The sequence below is a fragment of the Lynx canadensis genome, chromosome B3 (genome assembly GCF_007474595.2).
Source record: "Lynx canadensis isolate LIC74 chromosome B3, mLynCan4.pri.v2, whole genome shotgun sequence".
NCBI lineage: Eukaryota > Metazoa > Chordata > Mammalia > Carnivora > Felidae > Lynx > Lynx canadensis.
In genome coordinates this window covers 14,646,247-14,667,476 of record NC_044308.2, presented here as the reverse complement: position 1 = coordinate 14,667,476, position 21,230 = coordinate 14,646,247, and the positions used below count along the sequence as shown (strand labels likewise).

The following is a 21,230-nucleotide window of genomic DNA, read 5'->3' as shown; positions in this document are numbered from 1 at the left end:
GCGAAATATGAGTGAGCATTAACTCTCACCAAATAAGAGGCAACCAGGCCAATCTCTGGGTTTAGTGATTAAAGTTGTGTGTGCATACGTGTGCGTGTAAGTGTATACTCCTGTCTACATACCTGAACTTGCATAAATTGCCAGTGGTAAGAAATTTCAGTGTGCTGCAGGAAAACACGCTAAATGAGAAATCGTGCTAACAAACCAGATCTAAAAGTCCAGGAGTAGATCACTAATTAGGAAAACCCAAACTCTTGAGCTATGGTCCTATGCTAGCTAGCAAAGAATAATTTTTCCCTCCTTTCTTGGACATAAGACCCTAAATTCCTTTTGACTAGAAGGAAGTTACGAGACAAGATGCAATTTTCTCTTTCTTTTCTGACAACTGTCATCCAAAGGATTACAGCCCATGTCAGAGTATCTGTCTTGAAGAGAAGAAAGAGAGAGGGAGAGAGAGAGAGAGGGAGAGAGAGAGAGAGCGCGCGCGCGAGAGCACTCGTGAGAGAGGTCCTGCAGCCCGTGGCCATCTCTGCATCACAATTTTCCAGACCTCTATTTTTGATTGTGATCCCACTGATCTGAGTTTGAAATGCGAGCGTAGTGAAGCCCCTAAGCCTTCAATCGTGTGAAATTTTCAAAAGATCTCTAGAAGCAATCTCAGGCTGCCTGACCCCTGACAGGCGCCGATCTCTTTATTCCTCTCTCTGCCAGCACTTTATTTGTTGGAATATCTTTCAGATTTGCACCTCCAGATGACAAACCTGAGTGTTTATTATGTGTACATGAATCGGAAATCTTCAAGCCCACACAAAAGCGCCATCTTAAACATAATATTTAATTTCCCAGCCTCGGTGCCTCCTTCTTTATTTGCTTTTCATTAGCTTAAATATTTTTTCCAGGTCTCCCATGTGTCACTTTGATATTTAGATGATTCTGTCTTTTAATCATCATTTCCCCCTTGAAAAATCCCCTGTCGCCTGCCTCTGCGGGGCTCACACTGCAGTGTCGCTGTGTGGTGGGCGGTGAGGCCTCCGAGCTGGTGGCAGAGCAGTTCTGGGGGGGGCGGGGGGGGGGGATCCAGGCAGGATGGGGGCCCTGGAAGTGGCAGAGAAATGCTTGTATTAACTGGCGGCCGGAGCTGGGTCGGGACCGGTGATGATGACCCTTCTCATTCCACCTTTCCTCCTCAGGCCTTTGAAAATTCTTTATGTTGTATTTCAAAAACCACACACATAAAATAAAACCTCGGGTGCTTGGCAAAGGTGCTCTAGCAGCTGGGAGTCGGCCCCGCTGGGCTGCGGACGTCTCTGAGCGTGGGCTCGGGGTTGAGACTCCTCACCCAAACCGGTCAGGCACTGCCTGGCACTCCCTCCGAGCCCTGGCACTCCCTCCGAGCTGCCTTTCTGGGGATCCCTAAATCCTGGGGCCCTGGGGGCACTAGAGGGAAAGGGGGGGGACTTCCTCAGAGAGAGCTGCTTTGTTACAAGTGCCCTCTGTCAAATAACTCCACAGACGAGATTTGAGGGTGGATGACATCGCCCATCCCCCCCCCATTTCAGCCCCCCCACTGAGGCTTCCTTCGGATCCCAGAGGGGCACCTAGGTGGACTGAGCTGAGACACAGCCGCACCCCACCCCTGCACAAGCAGAAGGTAAATCGCCACCCTCAAGGACAGTTCCGGGCTGGGAGGTGGTGAGCTACAGCCTGAACACCCCTCCCTCTGTGTTTGGATGGGCCGTGTTGCTATGATTAACTTATTAAACCCCTTCGTAATTATTTTAATTTGACTCCAAAAAATACTTTGGGCGGCACTGGGATGTGTTTGTATTTATCCATCCCCCCCCCATAAAACCTGTGTTAAAACAAATGTTACTTTTCTCTCTCTGTACATAGACCCTCCCTTTTTGAAATAGACCGCAGGGACTGCCATTAGATCGAATGGCAAGTCTTTATGGAAAGTGTTTTGCATAATTACATACCAAAGCCAGAACAGTCACCTCCACATTTTATGGGTCACAAACCATCAACAATTGCCACATTATTGTCCACGAAACCTTAGTCCCTTCATTGACGGAGCGGACTCCACTGCCTAATCTAGAACGAGAGAGGATGGAAATTTCTTCTAATAAGAACCCGAGAAGATTAGGTCCCCACTGACAACGTGTTTACATATAGTTATAAAGTTCAGAGGACCGACAGGGAGAGGAAAGGAAATCGGACTAGGCCTGATTAGGAGCGGCGCATCGGTCTAACGTAGATAGCGCATCAAAAGGAGCGGCTGAATGCCTCTGCCGTTTTCAGATCCGACCCCTTTCCTACCTTTGTGATGCAGTAATTAAGATATTCTTATTTAGACAGACAGCTTCTCTGGTAACTGAATAATATTAGCTCCTTTGATGTCAAACTTTTGACAGTTATCACACCAGCACTGGGCAATTTAGTACAAATACCCTCCTTAAAAAAGAAAGAAAGAAAGAAAGAAAGAAAGGAAAGAAAGAAAGAAAGAAAGAAAGAAGAAAGAAAGAAAGAAAGAAAAAGAGAGAGAGAAAGAGAGAAAAAGAAAAAGAAAGAAAAAGAAAACCCCCATCGGCTTTGAAGAAATCTAATAAGTGTGATCCTTAGCACCAAATGATCTAAATCGCCGCCGACAGGCCGCCCGGCTATAAATTACATTCGGTGTTACATAATGAAGGCGAATTTGGGTTTTAGCTCATTGAGCAATTTTGGTGGAAACTGGAGCGGAAGCCCCCCCAACTCTTGCACCCCCATTCCCGACCCCCCGACCTCCCCCCACCCCCCAGAGCCGCTGCCCAGATCGGGAGGAAAGCGCCACAAAGTCGCCAGGGTCAGAGCAAGGATGGGGGGGGGGGGGAGGGCGAGGTCCGGCCGTGGTGGGGGCAGGTGCGGGCAGAGCTCGATGCCCTTGTCCCCGATCGGGAGAGCGGGACAGGACCAGCCACCTACTCCCGGGATGACACCTCGCCGTTGCTTTAGGAGCTTGGTCGCCAAATTTGGGATTTGCCAGATGGCAGGATTATTTTAGCGTCTGTTATATTATGTGTGTGGGTGGCGGGGCGGGGAGCGGGTGCAGAGGGAAGGCAGGAAGTCCAGAGACCGCGCTGGTTCCTTAAAAACACACGCCCGTTCCCTCTTTGCCCACTCTCGGGCTACGGCCGCGTGGACCCTTCCCGCGGCTCTGGGATCTCCGAGCCGCCCTGCGGCAGACAGCAAGCCGAGTCTCCGCCATCCCTGCCCTTCCACGCCGGCCCACTGCCCGCATATCTAGACCCGGGACCCAGATGCGCGGAGCTGGGGGGCGGGGGGGGGGACGAGAGAGCTTCCCTCGGAGAAGAAAAGGGGGGTGGGGCGGCTAGGAGCGTTGGAAGGGAAGGGGGCAGAGAGGGCGGGTTAGGAGGGATGAGACTGTGACGGTGACACCTGGAAGGCATTGTCCTTGCGAGCGACACCTGTCAATCTCCGCTCCGGGGTCCCGGGGCCGGGGGCGGGGAGGCCGCGGGTCTCCGCGGTGATGTCATCGCAGAGTCCCTTCCCGGCGGAGGGCGGAGAGGACTGGGAGGGGCGCCAAACCCGGCGGGCTGAGAGAAGGGTGGGGGAGGAACGGAAAGAAAATAAACAGAAATCGCTCTCACTCGCCGCGTCCTCTGCTCCGGATTTACATGGAAATCAATAATCCGACTTTAGGGTTATTTCTGATCTTGATTGACCCGTCTTGCCTTTTTTCACTGGGGGAGGAGGTGTGGGGTTACAGCCTCCCCGCCTACAACCCGCAGTCCTTGGGGGAGCCCTGTTACCCCGGAGCCTTGAGGTGACCGACCCTCCTTCCAGACCCAGCTCCCTCTTTTCCTGGCGGTTGTTTCCAAGCGCAGGCTTCAGGCTTAAAGAGGAAACACTTGGGGATGAGTTTTGAAAGTCTTCCGATATTGCGGGGGGCGAGGGGAGAGTTAATTAACGCCGGGCTCGCTCAGCGAGTGGGAGAGGGGGCCTCGGCGTGGGTGGGCGGGCCGGGTCCAACACCCGGGTGCGCGCAGCGCGGGAGGCGTGTGATCGGGAGGCCCCAGCTCGGAGGCCCCGGCTGGGGGAAAGCGATCTGCGGTGGCCTCCGCGGGGGGCTGCTGCGGTGCCCCAGGCAGTCGCCCGCAGGTCCTGGGGCAATTCTGATCTCCCACCTACGGCGCTCCCACCCCCACCCCGCCGAGCACTACTGGACTCTCCCTCTTCCTATTCTTTTCGGCCTGAGCTAATTAGCAGCCTGCCAGCGGCCTGATTTATGGAAACGCTCGGGCGGGCGGAGACGCGCCGCCAGCCGAGTCCCGGCTGCCTCGGGGCGGAGTGGAGGAGGAGTTTCCACCGGCCTCCTCGGAAGAGTTACCCCCCACCCCCCGCCGCCGCCACCACCACCACCACCAACACTACCGCCCCGCCGGAAGCTGGAAGTTGCCGTCCCTCCTCCCCACCCTCCACCCAGGCGGGTCCTGGAGGCCCCCGCGCCCTCGGCGCCCCAGCCTGGGACTCCGGGCACCCTGGCGCCAGCGGGGCGGGCGGGGGCGGTGGCCGCGCAGCCTGCTGCAGAGTCTCGGGCGGGCAGGTTCCAGCCCCAGCTGACCCGGAGGGCAAGTTGGGCGCAGATAGAGCGGGAGCCTCCTTTCCCACGTTCGGGTCTCCAAAAAAAAAAAAAAAAAGGGAAATCGGACCTGAAGGCGGGGGGGGGGGGGGGGGAGGGGATGTTGCTCAAGGTCGGCACCAGGCCCCCAAGCAGCGAGGAGGCGTCATAGGCCAGGGTGGGGCCCCGAATGTAGCCACCAGCCCAGCGTGCCCCCAAGAGGTTAGGGACTGTCCCAGGGGAGGGCGTGGTCCACTTCACTCCCTACCCCCCCCACTTCCCCCCTATACTTTCTCTTGGATCTTATCCTCAGAGGGTCCTCTGAGTTGCTGCCACCAGTCAACAGTCTGGGAATTTTGAGCTAGGAGAATGCGGGGCCACCGATGGTCCTTAGAGCCACCCAGCCAGGCACCTTGCCCAAAGATGCGGGCGCCGCCTCCTCGCCTCTGGAGGGTTGCACTCGCTGGTCAAGCGGGAAGAGGGCGAGAGGTGCTCTGTCTCCACCCACCTGACCCAGAAATGAGAGGGAACCGGGTGGAAGAGTCAGGGAGGAAGTACACCAGAACCTGTTGCTGGTGGTCCAGCAGTCTGGGGAGGTCGCTAGGTGACCGACTTGACCTAGAAGCAACGACGCAGGGCGATAAAAGAGAGAGAGGGAAGCATCTGTGTCCTCCCCACCTCCGGGAAGGGTTGGGAGAAAGAGCGAGCAACAGACCCAGAAGGCCAGGCACCCCGGGGGCGTGTTTTCCTCGCTCAGACTTGGGATGGGATGGGGACACGGGTTGAAGTCACTGGGAAGAGGGCAATGCCCCGAGTCTGGCTGTGACCCGCCTTGCAGTGGTGGGGAAATGTGATCTACAAGAAAGTGTTTAAAATTTATTTAAAACACCCACCAGTTCACCCTCCAGAAACCATATCTGGTCTCTGACCCCCGCAGGTGCAGAATTGAGAACCTTCTCCCCCATTAGGAGACCTTCAACTGCCTGCCCCAGTCCCCCTCTGTCCTGGAGCTCCCTCCCAGATTAGGGCCCGTTGATGTCACTGAAAGCCCAAAGGCCCCCCCCCCCACGCCCCGCCAGGGCCTCAAGGAAATATAATTTCCTGCTCATCTTCCTCCCCTTCCTCCCCCACCTAAGTCACCACCATTTCCAAAGAGTAAGGGTCTTTCAGGCCCTGGCCCTTCCCCACGCGGTTGGATCAAGAAGAGGAGACCCTCAGCCAGCTGGGGAGCCGGGCTGAGCGCCCATCTACATTGTGGCATTCAGTCCCCTGAATTTCCAACTGTGCTGATGACTGTCCAGACACACTACGGTGGGCCAGATCCGTGGCCGAAGTCTCAGCGGAAATGGAGACCCGCCCACCAAAAAATGTCGCTGCAGACAGCGTGGGTCTCACTCGGGCTGGCTCCCAACGCAGGGACCCGGGGATCCGCCACTCCGGAAGCCCCCCGCAGGCCGACTCCAGGGCCCGCAACCCGCACAGCAAATGTTGGCTGTTAGGCGCCCAAATAATATTCTTCATTCGTCTTTTTCGAAGTTGATTTATAGCAATCGACAGGTTAAAGCCTCATCTGACTTCATTACTTTTAAAAGCTGTCTATTTCACAACTGTCACTTTTCATCACTTAACTCAAATAAATACTTGAAGAAATGAATTGGAAGAGACTTTTAGATCATGTTTATAATTCTTGGTCGCTACGTTCACATTCCTAATGACCTGACCCGCCGGAGTTTCTGTAGACTTCTCAATTGGGCCGAAAATTCTTGCATTTACGCTAGATAACTTCAAGGAAAGTGAGGTTGGCCAGAAACCGGCTAAAAGCAGCAGCACAGCTGGTAGGAAGCGATAGGGTGCAGGTTCAGCAAAGCTTGCCAGCGGTCACCGTGGCCCAGGCCGGGCACCCGAGGCCACTGGGAAGGGTGGCGGCTCCCGGGTCAGGGCGTTCCAGTGCAACGAACTGCTGGAAAGAGGGCCCAGGCTAACAGCCGCTCGATGCCCGCCTTGCCCTTGCTTCACGGAGCCGGGCTGCAAAGCCAGGAAGGAATTCATGCAGAGTGGAAAGGCTGTTCATTTTTACTGTTACTATTATTATTCCTATCATTGTTGCAAAAATGTTTGGGAAGCCCCCCCCCCCCCCGTTCCGACAACCACAGGTGGAGTGTGACCGGGTGAAAGGCATTTCCTTCCGGTCAGCGTTGACCTAGAGCTTGTGAGATACCCAGGGAAGGCAGAAGTGTGGAAACGAAATCGCTAGGACGCAAGTGCGTTCAATAAATCGAAATAGTTTCTTCTTCAATTTTGCTGCCATTTGCCAACGCTGAGTCCTCTAGGGCTCGTGCCACTCAGACCCTTCTCTCTCTTTCCCACCCAGTCACTCAGAACCATCTCTTAGAAGTAGGTTAAGAAAAGAAAAAATTAAGAAAACAGAAAACAAAGGAAGGAAGAGGGGGAAAAAATAAGGAACGAAAAGAGAAGGAAAGGAAAATTACAGGAAAGAAAAAGAAAAACCTATTAAACAGAAAAACTGCCTACATTGGAGGGCAAAGCAATAGCGAGCGCATACGATTTTCTTTCCTTTATTTTTTCTTAAAACAAGAAAAGAGAGAGAAGCAGCCAAGTCCGCCGACCCTGGGGGTGGAGGAGGTGGGCGACGCTCTGGGGTGGGGAGCGCGGGCCTCCCCGCAAACCCGGCGGAGGCTGAAGCCCGGCGCGCGGATCCCGGAGCCTCCGAGGTCCCCGCACCCTGGCGTCGGCCCCGCCCGGGTCCCACCGCGAACGCGAACTTCGCAGATTCCCCGGAGCAACAGCGCCGGCAGTGTGCACCGGCCCCGGCCGGGGTCGCGGCTCGCCGCCGCCGCCCGTCTTCCCCGGTCGTGGCCTCAGGCCTTCGCCCGCCCTGCGGACCGGTCGGCCCAGGGGGGGCTGAGCGCTCTCCGACTTCGGGTGCAGAGGCGACAGGGACCAGCGCGAACCCGGCTCCGCGGCCGCTGCGTCGCTGCGGGAACGCGGCCGGCGCGCTCGGCGGCCGCCGGCTGGGTGCGCTGCCGCACCCTGGAGCGCCACCTCGCTGCGGAAACTGGAATGGCATGGCCATGTTCCCAGCCTTCTGCAGCCTAACTTGACCGTCACCGGACTTTTTTCCTTCGTCAAAACCTTATGAGAAGCCGAAACGCACAGGCCTTCTTCCCATCGGCTAAAACCCATTATCTGTGACCGACGTATCGCACAATGTCTGCATTGGGGTGAAGGGAAAATAGCAGGAGAAAGAGAAAAAAAAAATAGGTCTAATTTCACCCAGTCCAAGCTGTGACACTGCTTTGATACGAAAGATAAACTAAATGAGAGATGTTTTCTTGGAGGCCCATGGGTTCGGGCCGCCGAGCTCGGGCCAGTCAGCTGAGGCCAGTGCAAATATCTCCGATGAGGCCTATGAAGCCTTCCCTTCCCAATTGTAAGTCCAGCCAAATTCACTCATTCTGGTCAGTCGGACATAAGAGGGACTTGTCCATGCCATGCCAGTGGCCAGCCTACCAAACCTCATATCCCACAGCCTTCGGCTCTGCTGACAAAATAATCACAAAATGCAGCCCTTAAACATATACACCTGTCGGCAGGTGAAAGCAGCACCAGCGAGAAGCACAGATTATACTGCATTGGACCCTATTTCCTCCAGTTGAAAACTTAAGAGGCTCGCCCGGCTCTTAAGCCCTCACGACTAAAAAATATACAGCAAAATTAATTCGCTGAATATAGTGAGGCTTTGCTTCGACTTGTTTTCAAAGTGCACCATCCCAGAGACAGAAGGGATAAGTAAAACACAAATTTCACGAAACAAGTTTTTTTTTGTTTTTTTCTGCGAAGATTCCAAACGTGGTGTTAAAAGTAGGGCATGTATCTGGTGGTGCTGAGAGCATTTGTGTGGTTTCTTTGTTTTCGGGGGGGGGGGTACAGTCTTTTTTCTAACGCAGTTTCCACCACAAGTTTCTTTTGGTTTTTGTTTTAAGGAACTCTGTAGATCGCACATATAATGATGGCGGAACTGGGGCCCGTGGGGTGGAGGAGAACGTGGATGGGTGGTGCGTAAGCCCCCGCATTTTCCTGCCTGAGCAAATCCAACATAGAGGCCCTTTCTTGAATCTTCGGTCTCCCTAAGTTCACAGGGTGTGCTCCGTCTCTCACTGTGACCAGTACTTTCTGCCCTGCTCAGAAACTACAGGGCTGTGCCGGGGAGGGGGGGAGGGGGAAGCCAGGTTGTTTTTCTGGTTGTTTGTCCTTCCCCATCGGGCTAGGAAGAATTCCTAAAAGGGACCACACAGGAAAGAGGCCCTAATTTCTTAGCAGGACTTGAATGAGGATCTCTCACTCTGGCCAGCGGAGGAGGGGTGGCCTGGCCTCTGGGAGTCTTGGGGGTCTTCCTGTCTGGAGGGATGCTACCTCCGGGCGGAGGAAGGTGTTGAGAGATCCTGGGAGCTAAGAGGTACTTGCAGGGTGGGTCCTGGGATCCACTGAGGGACAAGGGTGAGGGGCAGGGACAAAAACAGAAGGGAGGAGAAGCATCAGCAAATGAAATGCTTGAGAAAGGGAGTCTCTAAATTAGAAAGGTTTGCTCCTTTCTCTCTCTCTTTCTCTCTTTCCTTCCCTCCCTTCTTCTTCTCCTTCCCTTCATTTCTCTCTCCCTCCACCCCTGCTCACATTCAGATTTTCTGTTTTGTTTTTTTTTTTTTGTACTGAATAATGCCTGGAGATGAAAAATGGTTTTTATTGCTATTACACTTCCTACCGCGAGATGCAGTGTAAGGCTCAGAGTTTGTATTACAACTATGTCACAATGTTTCACTGATGCAAAACATGTAGCCAGAGGGTGTTGCTAATGACTCCTGGATTAGAGCGAGATTGAGACTGGGAGGAGAAAGAGCGAGAACAGGAGAGAGACAGGAAGGGAGAAGAAGAGAGAGGAATTTCATTAGAGGAGGGGGGAGGGGAAGCATCACAGAATCAGGTCTAATAATCTAATCAGGATATTTTCCGAATTCAATGTTCTCTCCAGGTTTGAGAGTGTGAGCTAGAGAGAGACCAATATCCTTTCAAACACCACAGAGGTTTTTGTTTTTTTTTTTTTTGCATGTTAATAACTATTAATTATGTTTACAGCCAGTTAGCTGAAAAACTGTCCTTTGGAAAGAATCAAACTTCGGAAAACGCTTAATATCTGATTAAAGGCTTTTTCCTGGAGCCGCGGGAGGTGGGAACCCGGTAATCACCCAAGGGGGTGCGGAGCTCAGCGCGGCCAGCAGAGGCTCACCGCCCCCGCCCGTGGTCGGGCCACACGTGTCCACACGCCTGCGACAGCCTGGTGGGCCCAGGGTGCCCCGCCGTGGCCGGGGCGGAGCGCCGAGGCGCAGCCTGCGGCCCGGGCTCGGGCTCGGCCTCCGCTTGGGTCTTGGCGAAAAGGTCCCTGCGGGCTCCGAACTCCCCGGCGCCCTCCCCCGGGACGAGGTCTACTTAGGGAAGCGGGAGGTTTCGCGGTTCCTACCGTGGCCCGGGCCGGTCCCACCGCCCTGCGGTCCGCTTCTGCCCCTCGGGGCACAGCGAGGAGGGCATTCCCTCGGGGCTGCGGCCCTTTGAACCCGGGGAGCCCTCGGCTCCCGCCCGGGCGCGCGGAGCTCGCTCGGGGCCCGGCTGCTGAGCGGAGTGTGGGTGGCGGGTGGGGTGGAAGGGGAGAGGGGGAGGCGGGAGGGGGCGGAGGGGCGGGGGCGGCAGCCGGGCGTTAAGCCTGGAAGCTTGGCTGTTTACCCAAACGATTTTCCTTTCAGGCCCGAGACGCCAATGAGACAAGATCAAACTCCCCTCTTCGGGGTGTGTGTGCGTGTGCGTGTGTGTGTGTGTGTGTGTGTGTGTGTGTGTGTGGTGTCGCCTCCTCCAAGCCGGGCTTTGTGAATGGGGGCTCCGGGACGCCGGCTGGGAGGGACCAGAGGCCGACCCGGACACCAGCGCCTCCTCCCGGGGGCGAGGAGAAACCAGGCGGAGGGCGCCCCAGACACAGTGGTCCGGAGCGAGACAAGCAAGCGACAGGGACACAGGCCGCGGAGAGATAAGGGCCGCGTCCCTGCAGGCCGAGCGGAGAGACGTATGGTCGTGTGTGGGAGGGGGAGAGGGGAGAATAATATGAATCACATCCCCCTTGCAGTCCCTTAATTTCCGATCCCAACAAAGCTTAAATCTAGCTCCTTGGGCCACTGATTTCTCGGCCGACTCCTTCGCTCGAGATATATTAGCTGCAAATTAGGCCAAGGTTTTGGCGATTACGGTACAATGCAGGCCGCGTGACACGCGCCGCCGGGCCTGCGCCTGGGTCCCTCCTCACGCCGAAAAATGATGAGAAAGCAAGAGAGGATGGATGGTCTGTATTGACAAGACATTTGTCATTTTTAAAGGGGTCCACATCCGAGAATAGCCACCAGCCTGGGGGGTGGGGGAGGGCAGAGGAGAGGAGGGGGACCAAGTCCCGGCCGCTTGCGCAGCAGGTGATCGCGGTCCTGGGCGTGGCTCCTGCCCGGCTCCAAGGGCCCTCTGAAACGTCGTTTGCAAAATAACAAAAACAGTATTTTTAGTACTGCTGATAATCAGAGGAATCAGGAAGACGGGCTTCTATTTGTTGGAGGTCAAACACTAAAACCCGGCTTCCCGGCGTGGTCCGTGTATTTGGTGGCGCTGTCTCGGACAGCTCATTCCCTTCGGCCTGGCGATTAAAAGCCTACTCAAATAATTGTTTCTGGAAGAAAAAGGTGTCATGCCGCTGCTTCTGACTCATCTACGATTGGCACGCCTGCCTCCGCCTGTCCCTGATCCCCACCCCCACGCACTTTCTGTTTCTCTCTTGTCTCTCTTCCTCACCGAAGGGTCCCCCCCTTTTTTTTTTATTGTTTTGAAACGATGAACCACCACCCCCTGTCCCAGGATGCTCTTATCTAACCGAAATTCCCTAGCCCCCGCGCTGACCGAGGCAGAGTGCAACGTTTGCTCCAGGCTTCAGTGGCCCAGGCCCGGACAAACACCCTGGGGGGAAGAACCACAGAGGCCTCACGTGTTCTGCAGGCGTGTTAGGGTGGAGGGCTGTGGCTCCAGGGCTCAGAGGGGGCAGGGGTAGGGATCTTGGGGACCCCAGCTATGCGGTGATTGGTCTGGGATAAATGTGTGCCAGAGACTGAGATGCCCACGGAGGAGATCTGATGTGCCTCGTGATAATAACAGCTAACATTTATTGAGTGCTTACTATATACAGTCATTGTGCCCATACCCCTGGAAGCCTCCAAATCTGAGGTCAAACATGGTGGCCAAGGGTTGGCCATTGGAGCAACGGAGGCCGGGATGGGGCAGGCAGGTAGCTAGATAGGTGCCATTGTGTGGCGGGGGTAGAGGTTTCTGCCCCGCAACGCATTCTCCGGGCCAGGAGAGGCGGGGCGCCGCTGGCAGCCAGGAGCCCGGCCAATGCTTCCTCCCTCCCCGCCTGCGGTCGTCTGTAGCAGGGCAGAGGAAAGGCCTAACAGTTTCCAGTGACATTCCCACTTCTTCGCACTGGAACCCTGGAGGGAAGTGGATTGGGCGGCCAAGGGCCGTGAAGGCCAGCCCCGGGCGGATGGCGAGCGCTCGGCGCGCGTAGGGCAGGCTCCCAGCCAGGCCCGGGGGGGCCCCGCGTCCTGCGCCTGCTCTGCTCAGGTCGCGGCCGCACTGCTCCAGGCGAGGTGCGCCTCCCTCGTGGTGCCAGGGGGCGCTTGACCGCCTCCGGGGCCTCCGCAGCCGAGGAGGGAGTCTCCGGCCTCTGAGGCCTGGTGCGCGCCGAGGCCAGCAGCAGGGCGCAGGCCGGATTGCCCTGGGAGCATTCCGGCCGCCCCCGGCCTCACCTCACCCCGCCGGGTTTCTCCGCCTCGCCTTCCGAGGCCGCTTCCCGGGAGCAGGAGTTTTGCTGCATTCACTGCTTCTCCCTCCCATCCGCCTAAAGCAGGGGCTGAGACTAGCCCGTGACCCCGTGCCGTGCCCCGCGCGGGTGGAAAAAAGCAGGCGCTGCGCTCTGTCTGGAGACAAAAGGCCTCCGCGCTCAGGCTTCTCCAGGCTTAGCCGCGGCGCGTTTCGCACCCGCCTCCACCTATGCAGAAGAGGCTGGTGCAGGTGGAAGTGTCGCTGTAGGGTGGCTTGGAGCAGAGAGCCTTGATTGATCCCAGAAGTTGGACACCTCCAAGGGCATAGGCACGGCCCGGGCATCTGCTCCAAAAACATACAGTCTGCCCCCAGCACTCCCCGCCAGCCCCCCATCCAGACATCCTTGTATAAAGGGGGCCCCTCGTTGCTTTTTTTTTTTTTTCCTCTTCCTTTCTAGTCTCCTTGCAAATCACCTGGCAGCTGGAAAACGCTCGCCCCTGTTATCGACCTGCAGAGGTTACTTCATTCTCGAAAAACGACTCTGGCTTTCCTTCTTCTAGTAGACCTAAGGGGGAATTCACTGGTTTAAAAAAAAAAAAAATCTTTAAACTCTCTCTGGGTGTGAGATGTGGTTGGAGCACGCAGAGTCCCCTGTCTCCCCACACGGACTCCCCGCTGCACCTGGAAAGCTAATCCTGCGAAGAAGCAATAGTCTTTTCCTGCAGTCTATCATTTCGGTATTACAAATAACAACCATGGAGCGAGAAATACCCCCGACCTAAGAATATTGATAGATGATAGTAGCGATATTCACAATCGATCCTTTAATAGGCAGACGTCATAAATCACGTTCAATTCCCTGACTGCACACCACTTCGCTTAATAATATAATTAAGATTAAAACTCGAGAGGTATTGGAGGCAGCAGGTATTGATAACTTCAAAAATTGCATTCTGGATATGATGGTGGAAGGGAAAGGGACCTCTGGAAAATACAACCCCGTTCCCAACATGTGAGGTCTTCTCTGCTCTCCTGTCCTGGGAGTCCCTTTGACCCTGCCCCCCGCCCCCCCCCCCCACCTTCCCCCTACCACCACCAATAATCCCCATCTTTGATAGGTGAGCAGAGAATAGGCTGGTTCTTTCATAGAAATGTCAAGGAGGAGGTTAAGGAGAAATAGGGCTTTGCTTGGGGGGGGTGGATTTCATTGATTTAGGGATCCTTCAAAGATCTACTCCTTCAGCCTTGAATCTGGAGGGGAAAGAATGTTCAGGAGACCCAGGAAATGATATTGTTTGGTTCTTTCCACACGATCAATTTCCTCGACAGTGTTTTCCAAATTACGTAGAAATCACTGAACATCTACAGGTCTGCCAGTGATCTCCATCCCTGCGGTTTTCACGGCCTGTGAACCTTTCCACCACTGCTGTCCCGTCCAAATCAGGCCTCAGAACGGAAACCAAAACTTCACATGAAGAGTAAAACCAGAGGGAGAGGGTCCCGTGCAGGGGGTGGCGATCTGCTCTTTGCTTCATGGCTGAAGCTGATTGTAAGTGTTGCTAAAATTATTTCAAAGAGTGAAATATTAATCAAGTCAATCAGCGCTGACAAATGAGAAATATCTGAAAGTCAGTGGTAATTTACAACTTTGTTATTAGTTAAGAATCGCCTGCCTTGTAACAGTAATTAATAACACTTAGGAATCATTTGGAAATCCCCCTCCCATGCTTTTTATTTTCCTCTGTCTCTTAAGGAAGGAAAGAGAGAAAGGAAGCAAATGAGTGATCAGTAGAAACAGGAAAAACACTGAGTCGTTAGTGAGGAGAACAAAACTGGAAAAAATAAAAGAAAGGAAAAAAAAAAAAGATTAGCCCCATGGGAGGCCATCAGGAAATAAAGAAAATATAGGAGGAGGGGTAGTAAATCAGAAAATGAATTCTGTAACCATACCCCATGAGCAGGCTGGCTAAAGGTTGAATTTCAAATGGCCCAGAAACCCCATCAAAATGAACAGTGCTGCTAAAAAATCTTGAAAGTAGCTCAGCTCTGAATCAAGGCAGAGCTCAGGGCATTGTCTGTTTTGTTGTTGTTAACAATGTATTTCTTTATAGCCCAGGAGCAGACGTGTGCAGGCTCTTTCCAAAATTCCATCCCTGGAGACCCGCCTGGCTTTCATGTTTCTGGTGTTAACTCTCCTCTTGGTCACAGACAATCCCCTCCCCCAGTCTAACATTGATTATTAGATTGTCTCAGCCCCACCTCAACAACGCACCAAAATAATGACTTGTTGAAAAACTATAAATCATTTCGGTTGTCTGAGCTTGGAAAGCCACTTCAGTCAACAGGCTTGCTGTGAAAAGGTAAAGAAATTTCCAGCCTTCTACTCACCGAGGAAAAGCTGCTACTTCCCTGAACTTTTATTTGTTGGATGGGGGAATTTTCCAGATTGGTGAAAAAGAGATGGAAGGGGAAAAATAACTTTGGCAAACTTTATCTGGCCTTTATTATAAACCTCAGTCTTGTCTCATGGAGCTCAGGCTACAAAAGGTAGCTAGAGATGGAGATTTATTGGTCTCTAAATGAAAAGATTCATTTGATATAAGAGGTTAACTCAAAGTTCCTATACCGTGACTAGCTTCGGCAAATGCCTCTGTCGAGTCAGCACAAAAGCAGTTCAAAGAAATCTTAAAAACACACACAGATATAGACACACAAACACACTTGCCCACTTAAGCCGCAAATGCAATTCTCTCTTCTTTGTTGTTTCTTCTGTCATTACAAATATCCAGCCTCTTTCTAGGTGGCTGGGATGGCGGGCTCCCCCCATGCACGCGCAGCTGAACTTTGCCATTTTGTATCTTTTGCTTTTTCTAGCAGTGAATAAACGAATGAGGGGGGTGGTGGGATAAAGTAAGAGAGGAGAAGCGAACTAATTCAAATAAAGCAGAATGCGTTTGTAAATGAGGTGGAGGGGAAAGAGAGAGACGGAGAGAGGAGGGGAGATGTGGACGGAGGAGAGGGGCTCTGGGATAAACGTAGGCAAACTGGAAATTGATGAGATGGGTTTTCAATGATCAGAGTCTATGGGTCCAACAGGAACCTGCAGAATATAAGCCGGCGCAGAGGGAACCATGAGAGAGAACATGCCAGAGACTTGGTGGGGGGGGGAGAGCAGGGAGAAGACAGCAGGCAAGGACCTGAGATCCTGTGCAAGGAGAGAACTATGGAGATGCTAATGAGGGAAAATTAACCTTCGGGGTTGGGTCTGTGACATGGGCCCTGCATTGAATGCCTGACCCAGGGGCTGCAAGCGGCTTCGCTCTGCACCAGCGAAATGAGATAATCGCTCTGAAACCCACCAGTCTTGGTGCAAACGAGCTCTGAAACACTGTTGTGGAGAGTAACTAGCCAGCTCCTCCAAAGAAAAGGCAAACAAATGCAAGCAGGCAGAGCCACAACCAGGCACCGAGAGAGCAAACCTATAGACATCGGGTACATTTGTTCAACTGTGGAGCCTCCCCCACCACGCCACCCCCGCCCCCCCTCCCACCCCTGCCGCCCTAGGCTGGCACATTAAAGGGAGGAGCGGGGCCTGGGAAATGAGAAATGTCTTCATCTCTCTCGCACCAGTCTGTCACCAAAGGCCCCGGATAACCGGGCCTTGGTGAGGCAACACAAGGGATAAATGGATTTTATCTCCAGGAACGTGGCCACCGGGCCAGAGGATTATTGCTTAGCCAGAGAAAATATACGGGGGCGGGGTGGGGACCGTGGGGCGGAGGGCTAAAGAACAGAGAGAGAAGTTGAAGAGGACAGACACAAAAACAAACAAAAAAGAAATTCAAAGGGAAATTTGAAGAGTCGAGTGGCTGTGGTTACATATGTCACAGACACTGAGACATTAACACACACACACACACACACACACACACACACACACACAGGGATTTTATTAAACAAACAAGCCAACAACTAAAGGCACATCAAAAACACATTTGCTCCCGTTGTCAGAGGGAAAGAGAGTTTGAAATGATTATGGGGTTCCGGTAGGAACCCTTCTGGCCTTCACTGCTGTGGTCTCTCTCCGCCCCCCTTGGCCTTTTCACAGAAACCCTAAAGTCACCTATGGAGAATGGGCCTCCCAGAGGCTGCCTGGGGAGGACTCCCTGTTGGAGGCAAAGGGGTCGTGTTTCCAAGTAGAGACATCAACAAACCACAGTCTTAGTGACAGTGACAGCGCAAAATTATGTTTAATGTTGCAAGGGGGAAAGGGGAAATATAAAATTAGCACAGAGAAAATGTTTCCCAGACCTGCTTTACAATTAGGGCAGTGGCATAGGGATGGGCGCAAGAGGGGCGAGAGGTCGAAGGCGACCTAGCAGGGGCCACAGCACTGGGTGGAGGCTGAGGTGCCTCCAGTCCTGGGAGGAAAAGGAAGGAAGGCTTCTGAAGTGGGGGGGGGGGGGGAATGGCACTCTGCCCAATCGCTTCACTTGGTTTCGAACCTGTTTTTGGAGAAGGGAGGATATTCTAGACATTCCATCCTGGTGGAGATTGACAGTTCAATGACTGGCCTGCTCAGTCCCAAAGCCACGGGGTTTTTAAATTAGTGATGAGGCTGGTGAGCCGGTAGGGGTGAGGGGCTGGAAAGAGGAAAAGGAAATAGGGGGGTAGATGTGCGCTCCCAGGCCCCTCCCCCATCCTTTTAGGAACATGGGTGGCTATAGGGAGAAGAGGGGAGGTAAGAACTATTTAATAAATTAGCAAGCCCCTCTTTGGAATTTGTTATCGCTCTGCCTCTGCTGCCGGGGGACAGGCGGGCAGGACCCCACAGCAGTTTTCTCATGGGCCCTGGGATCTCCATAGGCCCGCCCCCACCCCTACTCAGGACCAAGGGCTAGCAGATACCTGCCAGGCAGCAGAGGGGATTTGCCCAGAGAGAGCCAGGGGAGTGGGAGCGGTGGCATTTTCAAGAAGGAAGCAGTTTCTGTTCAATGGCAGAGATTATATTTCCTAAGCTGCTTATTTAAAGAGACAGAGATGAGAGAGAGAGAGCGAGAGGGAGAGAGAGAGAGAGCATCCCCAATCCCCATCCTGTTGTGATTATAAAGAATATAATTTTGTCTTTGTCTAGAAAAGACCATATCTTTGCGGTTATTAAACAACACAGTTTCCCTTCTTAGTGTCAGGCCAGGGGAGCAGGGATGAGAGAGAGGGTGAAAGGAAAATTCATTTTTCAAATAATACCAATTTGAAATGAGTGTGTTTGTAAAAATGAACCCTGGACGATAAAGGCAGGAGAGGAGAGACTGCAGTGAGAGCGAGAGACAGAGAAGGAAACACAGAGAAAAGGGCCTGATTCTTTAAAGACTAATCTGTGCAGAATAATCAGGAAAAACAACTTGGGGAGGAAGAAACAGCAAGTGCCCTTTCCTACGAGGTGGCTCCATGACCTTAGGAAAAATGAGGAAGCAGCTAGACCTTGGGGTTGTATTTTTACACTTAATTTTAGCAACAAGTATCAAAAGATCTAAACTAATTGATTGTCGAGTTCCTTGGCCCTTCTCCAAAGAGCAATATAGGTTTAATTGTATGTTGCTTAAAACTCCATTTCTCGAACAGTGTGAAACATGTAATAAAAGTCATAAACCGTATCGGAGAATTTTTTTTCCCCCACAAGCATAAATACCCAACTGACATTTGGAAATCTTAGCTAATACCCCTAAGGGGTTAAAAAAAAAAAAAAAACAGCCGTGTGAGAGAGGTAGCCACATAATAAAATCTAAACTGTTAATCCATTTTAACTCATTCAAAAAGAACCTGAGGCTGCGGGAGGGATGTTTTGCAGACGAGGGGTCGGGGCGAGGAGACCCCACATCAGACATCTGACCTGTTACAAACGTGGTCCATCTAAACCACACTCCCCTAAAGGAAAGGAAGTTCGGGCCTTCCAGAAGACACCAGAAATCTCTCTCTACCCCGGGAAACGGAGCTGAAAGTTGCAGCCAAACACCGGGAAGCCACTCGGCGGCGGCCGTCGCTCTCCATCGGCCTCAGCCCGGCTTCTCCGGAGGGAGAGGGGGAGCTGGAGGCCGGCAGGAGCTCCCCAAAGCTGCGCGACAAAACCGCTCCCTGCTCCTCCCAGGCAGCCCCCCCCCATTGTCCTCTGCTATCCCTGACCCCCCCCCCCCGGCGGCTGTTCCTTCTAAACCAGCGTCCCCCCACCCCCACCCCCACCCCCGCACGACACCCCTCCGGGGCCCGGGCATCTCCGAGGAGGGAAGGGTCCCAGCCACGCCTGCGATTTGGTCCGCGATCAGCCACTGCCGCCAAGTTCGCGGCCGCCATCAAGCTGGCGGCTGCGCTCGTCGCGGGCCGTGCCCTGGCGTGGCCACGCGGGCCGGCTGCAGGCGGAGATCTGTAAAAATCCACGTGAGCCGCCCCCTCCTCCTGCCGCCCGCGGCCCCTGACACGGCAGCATTGAAGCCGGCCCGGAGGTCCCTGAGGTCTCCGAGTGTGACAGTACTCAGCATAGCGGGTAGATGGCACAATTTTCTAACATTTAGAGAGAGGAACCCACGCTGGGAGCAATAAGTCCATTTAAAAGCCCTTTATTTAAAAGGAACAAAGATAACTGACAAGCGAAGTACAGAGACATCTCAATGAAATTTCCAAAGAAGAAAGAGAAATCAGAGGCCAAAGCAAATGCGAACTGGGCTTGATGGAACAGGCCAGCACTTTCCTCCCCCTCGGAAAGAAAGATAAAAGACAAAAAGAAAGGGGGGGGGGTGGTCACTGGGGCTGCGTGTGTTAACGATTACAGTCCGAACCAAATTCTCAAAATCCACAGCCACGAAAACTTTAAAATGGCCAGGTGGGCCCTGCTGGGGCAGGTGCCAGAGAAGCTGAGATCTGTGCAGGGCAAGAGGAGACTTGGGAGTTTTGCCCCCACCTTGGAGGCTACACCCTACCCTTGGATAACAGGCGCCTGCCTCTGCCTTGGATGGTTGGGATTCCGGGAGCCCAGGAAGGTAGATGGGCAAGGCACCCACCCTGGGCACACTTAGGCCCCTCTGAGGGCCGGGGAGCCAGGGGGGGTGTCTGTCTCGGCGCTCCCTCCCCTAGAATAGGCCTGCGGGTCCAGCGAGGACCCCATGACCTAAGATTTGGTCAAAGTCAAGGTACTCGAGAGCCCACTCGCAGACTGAAACAATTATCACCCCTTCAGGCCCAAGAGGGTCACGAGAGCGCCCACTGAAGTCTCCCGGCAAATCCAAGAACAGCCTACACTTCATCGTGTGATCTAACACTGCCCCCACCAGCTCCCCACCTCCAAACCTCCATGCCAGGTCCCCCACGCCCCCGCCAAGAGCCCTGCAGGCTGGGGGGGTGGGGGCGGGGAGAGACAGAGGAGGGGGTGAGAGGCCAGGAGAGCGGCCATGCCCCTCTGGGTCTTCCCTGCTCTGTGCTGACCCGGCAGAATGGGTGAGGCGGCTAGCGCCCCGCACGGGGGGTCAAATGATTGTATTTGGGTGGGTGCTCCCCGACATATTTGCTGAGTAAACCTCCCTCGCTGTGCTGAAGGCGAATCCCCGTTGATAAATCCATCATTACTGTTCGGATTCAGGGAGGCAGCCGCGCCACTAAATTCATCTTACATTTGTAGCGCTTTAATAGACATTTATTAAATGCTTTTAGAGAGAGGCATGGGGCGCGTGATTACATCCTAGTTATAGACAGAACATAAAGACCCACGTTAACACCCATTTGCAGGAAGGAAGGAAGAGGTGGGGAGGGGTAGGAAGGCAGAGGGATAAAGCGAGGAGAGGCGAGGAGAGATGGGGCGGGCGGGGGGCACCGAGCCTGGGCGTTATTAGCAAAGGCTGCCTGGCGGGGAGCGAGGCGAGAGCCGCAGGAAGTCGCGGGCTGCCGAGCGGAGAAGTCCCCCGCTCGCTTGGCAGTTCCCTGGGCTTCCCCTTCCCTGGCTCTCCCCCCACCCCCTTCCACACACGCACTTGGCAGCGTGAGGGGCTCCTTTTCTCTCTACCAGGGCACAAGGGACGTCCGCATTGCCTTTATCGCCCCCATCTGTCCCCACCCCCCACACCTCTACTTTATCCCAGGCCTCTCCAACTGAGACTCCTTGGAGCAGCCGGACTAGAGCGAAAGGAGCCTCCGCACCCGAGGACTCCAAGAGCTGCTTTAAAGCAACCTCTCCACCCCACTCATGCCCCAAACAGTTGGCCAGAGAGCTGAGCCGGGCCTCCTTCAGCACAAAGCAGGCAGTCCCCGTGGCCACAGGGCACGATAACCCCGGCTGCTCCCAGGGTGCCTTGGCCTGACTTGCTCTGCTCAGTGGATCCCTCCCCCTTCCTAGGCCAGAAGAGCACCACGCCACCTTTGCACCTCTACCATCTAGTGCCTGGGGACCTGCCCCAGACTTGGCCCGCGTCCCTCGACCTCAACCTCGGCAGCTGGACCTGCAGGAATGCCTGGGCCTCCAAAGGGCCTAACGCCTTCCCGAGCACCCCCAAGACCTTGCCTAAAGGCCCGGTCCCCAAGCTCCGTCTGTTCTGCGCGGGCCCTGGCTCCCCTGGGATGCAGCCACTGACCTGGGCCAGGAAGGCAGCGGTCAGCACTCCCGGCCCTCTCTGGCTCTTGGTAAGGAACACTTCCGCTATCTCAAAGTTGC

General features: G+C 54.2%; 2 long non-coding RNA genes across 2 annotated transcripts in view; both read right to left on the bottom strand.

Moving 5' to 3' along the window:
- Positions 1 to 10,266, bottom strand: part of LOC115515560 — a 19,063-nt gene extending 8,797 nt beyond the window's left edge. The window contains exon 1 of the long non-coding RNA XR_003969334.1: positions 10,155 to 10,266. This is a non-coding gene — a long non-coding RNA (uncharacterized LOC115515560). The remainder of the gene's footprint in view (positions 1 to 10,154) is intronic.
- LOC115515561 lies at positions 865 to 4,014 on the bottom strand. The gene is made up of 3 exons (XR_003969335.1): positions 3,651 to 4,014; positions 1,980 to 2,094; positions 865 to 1,095 (listed from the first exon to the last, which is right to left on the bottom strand). It is a non-coding gene; the product is annotated as an uncharacterized LOC115515561 (long non-coding RNA).
- Positions 10,267 to 21,230: the final 10,964 nt, after the last annotated feature.